The following is a 7911-nucleotide window of genomic DNA, read 5'->3' on the forward strand; positions in this document are numbered from 1 at the left end:
AGGATCACTTTCCAATCCCTTTCACAGACCAACTGTTGGACACAGTGGCAGGACATGAGCTTTATTCCCTTCTGGATGGATTCAGTGGATACAACCAAGTCCAAATCGCAGAAGAAGACCAGTCCAAAACAACCTTCACTACAGAATGGGGGACCTACGCTTACCGAGTGATGCCATTTGGGCTCTGCAATGCCCCTGCTACGTTCCAACGAGTCATGATGGCTGCATTTCAAAATCATCTGCATGACTTTATTGAAGTATATTTGGATGACTTCTGTGTCTATAGTTTGGTCAGTGAACACTGGGGACATTTGGAACAATGCTTTGACCGATGCCGGGAGTATGGGATTTCCCTCAACCCCGACAAATGCATCTTTGGGGTCTCTTCTGGAGTTCTGTTGGGCCACATTGTCTCAGCACAAGGGATATCAACAGACCCTGCAAAGATCGAAAAGATTGCAGCTCTGAAAGCACCCACCAACCTCAAACAGTTGAGGGGATTCCTAGGCCATGTGGGTTACTACAGAAGGTTCATAGCCCATTTTGTGACAAAGGCAACTTCCTTGCACAAGCTTCTGAGGAAAGATGCAGAGTTTACTTGGACAGAAGAATGTGACAAAGCCTTCCACACTCTGAAGCAGTGTCTGATAGAGGCACCCATTCTGCAACCTCCTGATTGGACGAAAGAGTTCCATGTACACACTGATGCATCAATTGAAGGCTTAGGTGCTGTCCTCTGCCAAAAGGGCTCCTCGAAGTTGGATCAACCGATCTATTATGCAAGCCGAAAAGTCACTGATAGGGAACGAAACTATACAGTGACAGAGTTGGAGTGCTTGGCAATGGTGTTTGCCCTGGAGAAGTTTCGCCATTACCTCCTATCCACCCACTTTAAATTTTATGTGGATCATGAGGCCCTCTCCTTCTTGATGAACAAAGCAGATGTGAAAGGACGTATGATGAGATGGCTCCTTTTGTTCCAGGAGTTCGACTTTGAGGTGATTACTAAGCCTGGTCGTTCCCATGTTCTGGCTGATCATCTGTCGCGTATCCCACAAACTGCAGACGAGGAACGAGATGATCCAGATCTCCCTGATGCTTCCCTATTCTTGGTGGAAACTGTAACTCCGTGGTATGCAGACATTGCCAATCTGCTGGCAACCCAACAGTACCCTCCTGGTATTTCTAGTCGGGAAAGAAAGAAGCTCATGCTAGAATCAGCCCCCTACACCCTGCTAGGCGGTGCACTGTACAAGAAAGGCAAAGATGAAGTACTCAGAAGATGTGTTGCAGGAGAAGAGATTGGGATCGTTCTGAAGGCTTGCCATGACGAGCCATGTGGAGGTCACTTTGCAGGAGAAGCTACAGCCAGGAAGGCTCTGCTAGCAGGATATTGGTGGCCTACCATTCACAAAGATTCCTATGATTACTGTAAAAGATGTGATGCTTGTCAAAGAATGGGGAAACCCACCAAGACAAGTGCCATGCCATTGCAACCTATCCTTCCGTTGAAGCCATTTGAGAAGTGGGGCATCGACTTCGTAGGTCCAATCGATCCTCCCACCAGAAGGAAACAGAACAGATACATCCTCGTATGTACGGATTATGTCACAAAGTGGTGTGAAGCTAAAGCCCTAAAGCGGGACGATGGTAATAGCGTGGCCCTGTTCATGTACGAGAATATCATCACCCGGTTTGGCAGTCCCTTAGAGCTGGTAAGTGACAGAGGCACTCATTTCCTTAACAAAGTCATGGAGGAGTTGACAGAATTGTATAAGATCCGCCATCGCAAGTCCACTCCTTATTACCCCAGAGCCAACGGCCAAGTCGAGGTCACCAATCGCATCCTCTGCTCGATTCTGACAAGAACAATTGCTGCACATCGGTGTGATTGGGACGATCGACTTACAGAGGCCCTCTGGGCGTACAGAACCTCCCATAAAGCAGCAACAGGACAGACACCTTTCCAGTTGGTGTATGGAACAGAAGCTGTTTTTCCTGTTGAACTGGAACTACCCTCTTTGAGAGTGGCGATCAAAGAGCGTTTGGGGGATGACGATTCACTGCAACGCCGTCTCCTGCACTTGGAATGTTTGGACGAAATTCGTAGGATGGCTCTACAGTGCATGGAAGCCACGCAAGCTCGACGTAAGGCTTACCATGACAGCTTCATCAAGCACAAGGAGTTCAAAGAAGGTGATTTGGTCTTAGCCTATGATTCACGATTTGGCAAGTTTCCTGGCAAGCTCCAACAGCGGTGGATGGGCCCCTATAAGGTACTTGCAGTCAACCCTAATGGCTCTGTCCAAATACAGACCGTTGATGCCTCTGATGATCCCTTTCTGATCAATGGATATCGCCTGAAGAAGTACTTTCCTCCTTGGGGATCTTGACAATTACGGACACTTGATCTTTTCCCTCGTTGGCGCGGCACTGTACTTCTTATGATGCTACTTCTGATAGCCGTTCTTCAATCACTCCTGCTGAAGTGGATGCAACCCTCTGTTCCCTCAAAACCTCCTTTCAGCCTTGATCTCTTATCTTCTATTTTCCACCAGCGACAGTGGCGAGGTTGGTCTTGACACATGGTTTTTCTACCATTCCCTTGCTCACTTTGCAGAAGAAAAAAAAAGAAACAAGAAAAAAAAAAACAAAACAAAACATATCGGTTATGGGAGAAAAGGACTTAGGTCCCTGTCATGCCGACCTATTCTTCGAGAAAAGGTGGAAACACCCTCAGGGATAGGGAAAAAAGAAAAGAAGAAAAAGAAAAAAAATCAAAGAGAAAAAAAAACAAAACAAATCTGTTATGAGAGAAAAGGAAGCAATTCCCTGTCATAGCGGGCCTCGTTTCAAGGAAAGGTGGTAAACACCCTTGGGCGAGAAGCTGGCTGTGGAAAAGGTGGTAACACCCAGCAGTCCAGAAAGTGGATTCATTGATTGATATCCCTCGGATCCAATTCCGAAGCTGCCTCCCTTGGTACGCTGGGTCTTGGGTCTCTTTGCAAAATGACTAACTGTCCTCTAGCAGACGACATGTTCCTATTCACCACAATATTCGATTTGATGGCTACCTCCCTGGGTACGCCTCTTCAACAACTGATGACGCGATCTTCATCGACAAACAATCGAGTGATGTGAGCTTTCATCCTAACCGGATGAGGAAGTGAGTATGGTTGCCCTCTGTATCTATCAACAGAGCGTGAGACAGAGGGTGGGGCGAGAGACCAGTCTTTTCCCTGCAAATCAAATGAGAGGTGAGAAGTATGAATGAAGTGTTGCACGCACGGGATGGGCCTCTCAATGCACAAAGCACAATTTGTTTCTGTGCACTGCACTATAAGGCTCCCTTGCCTTCCTTCTCGCACCGTATGCCGGCACAGGGCGGGATGCACAGTTGCACCATCAAATGTGCACAAGGCATACAACTTTTGCACCAGTGATTGTGAGGATTACATCAATGGGTTTCAGGAAACGACTGCCCTCCTGTATCTATCAACAGAGCGTGAGACAGCGGGTGGGTTGAGTGTGACTGGAGTTTCTTCAATCATTTACCGAGAGGTGAGATTGAGGGACGTTACGACACTTGGAGTCAGGTATGTTCCCGTTTCCCTATGCACCCACGGGATGGGTCTTTACCATCAACACAAGACACATCACCCTGTTCTGTGCACTGCACCATAAGGCTCCCTTGCCTTCCTCCTTGCACCTATGCCAGACGGGTTGGACGCACTAATGCACCATCCACTGTGCACCCTGGCATACTCCTTCTACACCATTCCCCCCTTGTTGATGCCTCAACCGGGTATGCGATATGGGTTTTAATCATTCTTTCTCGAGTGATATTAGTCATGGGGCGAGTGACTGTTCTTTCATTTCAATTGAGTGACTGTGAGTTGAGTGCAATATCCCTCATCATCGACGAATCTCCTGCGATTCCTTCCATTAGCTACCTCCCTGGGTACGAACGCGTGGTCTCTGCCATGACGAACGTGTGCCAAGAAGATGCCTTGGTCCCTCCAGCGCCGACAACCACACTGGACGTGCCGTTGACACTCAACCTTGATTCTTGACGAAACGGGCCAAGTTTTTCTAACCCTACAACTTCTGTTTCTTAGTGATGTTCATGTTTTAAGTGTGGGGACGTTAGTGGATGGTCTGTGGCATGGTCCTAGGTCCCTAATGTTCGGTTAATCCTATCCGTTAAGGTCTTAAGTGTGGGGACGCGTCCCTGCGCGTCTACATTGCATACCCATCTGCATATGCCTTATCTTGCTCATGCATGTATACCATGACTTGCTTTTACCCTCCTGGGGTCCCTTCCCACCCGCCCGGTTATGTTTCACTCACCCTTGGGGCTGTTTCCTTGCAGTTTTCCTTCATTCCCTGATTTTGAGGTTTTTCCATGTGAATGCACCCTACGTTCACTTAAATCCAAATCCAACCTTATAGCCCTGTTCCTCTCTTTGAACGGACCATTTTTCCTTTTTACCTACCCCTATTCCAGTGCACGGTTTTTGCGTTATTAATTTTTGAAGCATTTTACGCAATTTAGCCGGTTTTCCCATGTGAACGTATTTTTCTTGCTTCGGAACCGTGATCTGACGTCATAGCCCTGACCAACGCTTTTTCCCTGACATTTTTCCTTTTTATATCACATCATTTCGATACACGGTTTGTCCGTTATTAATTTTCCGGGTTTTTAAGACTTTTTCGTGCGTATTTTTGACATTTTTCCATGTGAACCTGCCCTGTTTGCATCGGAATTCCAATTTGATTTGACAGCCGTGTCCCACATGCCTTCCCCTACCTTTTTCCTTTTTCCTCCACCCTTTTTCGACTTCTCGATTTTTACTTATTAATTTTTAAATGACTTTTCGGGCGTATTTTTGGAGTTTTTCACATGTGAACCCCTCCTATTTCTATCGGAACTACGTTTTAATGTGATAACCCTGTGCCACTCCTTCCTGCGGACATTTTTCCTTCTTACTGCATGTCATTCCGGTAAACGGTTCGTCCGATATTAATTTTCGATCCCATTTTCGGGTTTGTTTTTTGGGTTTTTCCCATGTGCACGCGTCTTACCTCAGTCGGAATTCTGTTTTGATGTGATAGGATTGTCGGGCACATCTTTTTGCCCAGTTTTCCTTTTTACTGCACTTCATTCCGATGCACTGATCTTTCGATATTAATTTTTAAATTACGTTTTTGGCTCGTTTTTTGTGTTTTTTGCACGTGAATGTCCTTTACCCCTCCCGGAACCCCCGTCCTGTATTTTTCTTGTTTCCTCCCTGTCGTCCTGCCCACTTTTTGTTTTTACGCTATTTCATTTTGACATCCGGATTGGGAGTTATTAATTTTTCTTTATTTTTATGTTTTTTCTCGCGCTCGTTTTGCGCGTGAACGCGCCCTTTTTCGATTTAACGCGTCTCCACGCGCCCGGGTCGTGTCCGCGTACCCCGTACCGTCCTCCCAGCGTCGTTTCAATCCCGTCACGGCAAATTTTTTTACCCCGCCCAGCGCACGTGCGCGGGACGGGGATCCGTTCCCTCTTGAACCCGCCCATCCTCCTTTACCCCTGCCCGCCCACCTTTTATTTAAAAAAAATAAAAACAATTTATTTCAAAAAAAAAATGGATACCCCCTCCCGCCAACCGTCCCTTCTCTTCTCTCTCTTCTCTCTCTCTCCCTTCTTCTTTTCTTTTCTCTCTCTCTCCCTCTCTGCGCGTATTCTCCTTCTCCATCTTCCTTCTTTCTTCCTCCATCTCCACCATCTCTCTCCTCCCTTCTTCCTTCTCTCCTCCCTCTTCTTTCTTCCTTTCCTCTCCCTTCTCTCTCCTCCTTCTCCCCTGTCCGCCATCGCCCTCTTCTTCTCCCTCTCTCCTCCTTCTCTCCTGCCCGCCATCGCACTCCCCTCTTCCTTCTTCTTCCTCCCTCTCCCTTCTTTCCACTCCTCCATCGCCCTCCTGCCTTCTCCCATTCCTCCTCTCCTCCTGCTTCCTCCTCCCATCTTTCTCCTCCCATCCTCCCTCCCCTCCTCCTTCCCCCACCTCCTCTCTTTCTCCTCCTCCTTCTTTCCCTCCTCCCTTCTCTCTTCCCTCCACCCTCCTTCCTCCCTGGCCTCCTGCCCAGCGCCTCGGCGCCTCCTAGTTGACGGACGCCTCCCTCCTCTGACCGCCGCCTCGACGCCTTCTGCTACCCCCCGCCCGCCTGGCTTTGACGGCCCCCGTCTGTTCCTCCCCAGCAACCGCCGTCCGCCCCCTGGAGCGCCCTCGCCTGGCAGTTGTAGCCCCGCCTACGCCCAGAAGCCACCGTCGCCGCCATCTCCACGCCGTCGCAGCCTTCGTCGTCGCCGACCTGGCCGCCGCCGCCGCCGGCTCGTCTTCCCCCACCTCCAGCCTCCACCTCCTACCCCACCTCCTCCTTAGGTTAGAAACTAACCTAAGTTAAACATTAATTAACTAACCTAAGTTAACCACTAACTTAACTAGACTTAGGTTAACTAACTTAACTAGACTTAAGTTAACTAACTTGACTAGACTTAGGTAAACACTAACCTAACTAACTTAGGTAGACTTAACCTAACTGACTTAGGTAGTGTAGACTTAACTGATTAGCTTAACTTACCTGACTAATGTGACTTACCTGACTTAAGTGACTTAAGTGACTAATGTGACTAATATGATTAATGTGACTTACTTAATCACAACATTCATTTTTTCATAAAAAAATTTCAAAAAAATTTCTAAAAATTCCTTCTGTCTTTTGTTAATTTTTGGACCTTTGTCTGCTAGGAATTGCCTTTCCTATAATTTTAGAAAAATCCATCTTTCCTAAAATTACCCATAAATTGCCAAAAAATATGGAAAAATCATTTTAAAAATTGTTAAAAATTCTAAAAAATTCTAAAAACATTCTAAAAAATTTCCCTCACCTCCCTTGCTCATTTTCCATTTATTCCAACATAAAAAATCACACCTAAAAATCAAATTAAATAAATAAAAATAAAAAACCAACATAAATCAAATTACCACATCTGCTAAGATGTAATTTGTTGTTTCATCAGTGCTTTTTGCTTTTCCTTTCCTGGGACTCTTCCGTGCGCATTCCTGCATTTCATACACACCCTGCCAGGTATTTATTTTCTGTTATTTATTTATTTCTTTTCCCCCTTAATCACGAATTAATTGTTAAAATACACCCTTTAATCCACCCACCGTTTCCACGCGCATTCGCGCTAAATACACATCCTTTTTTAATAAAATAAACCAGCCGTTCACTTAGCACGCGCTACGTGCGCTACAGAGGCACTCTAAAATTTTAATAAAATCAACCAGCCGTCACATGAGCACGCGCTGGCAAAAAAGCGCTCCACATCACTTTAATTATAATCAATGAATTGCATTTAGAGACCCAGTCGGGAATCGAAGTCCGGGACTCGTATAACTGCACCGTTTAACCTAATAATTGGTAATTAAATTTATAATAAGGAACCGCCGTTTTCTTATTAAGGTTTATCACCTAATAAAAATTCACCCATTTTTAATAATTGATTAAAATCAATCCTTCATTCAATTAATCCCCCCTCACTGCACTTAATTCCCTTTTTAATGAACCGTTTCGTGGGATGGGTATACGCAGTCATTAGTGTTATTTTCGATGGTCCAGTCTTGGTTCTATCACAGATGTCGTATTGATAGATGTCGGATATGGTATGGTTTTGGTTTCCTGTCTTAGTTACGGTTACGGGTACGGTATGCAGTTTTTTCTTTTATTGCCTGATACGGGGTTCAAGGTGTTTGTTTGATGCATCGCATGAAGCTTTCGGTCGCATTTGTCTCAAGGTCATGTCAAATTTTTTCTAGGATGTGGTTTGCCTGGGGTTAGTAGGTCGGGTCACGTTTTATTGGT

This window comes from Lygodium microphyllum, unplaced genomic scaffold (assembly GCF_053477565.2).
Source record: "Lygodium microphyllum isolate KBCC unplaced genomic scaffold, Lygodium_microphyllum_v1.1.10 scaffold_118, whole genome shotgun sequence".
Taxonomy (NCBI): domain Eukaryota; kingdom Viridiplantae; phylum Streptophyta; class Polypodiopsida; order Schizaeales; family Lygodiaceae; genus Lygodium; species Lygodium microphyllum.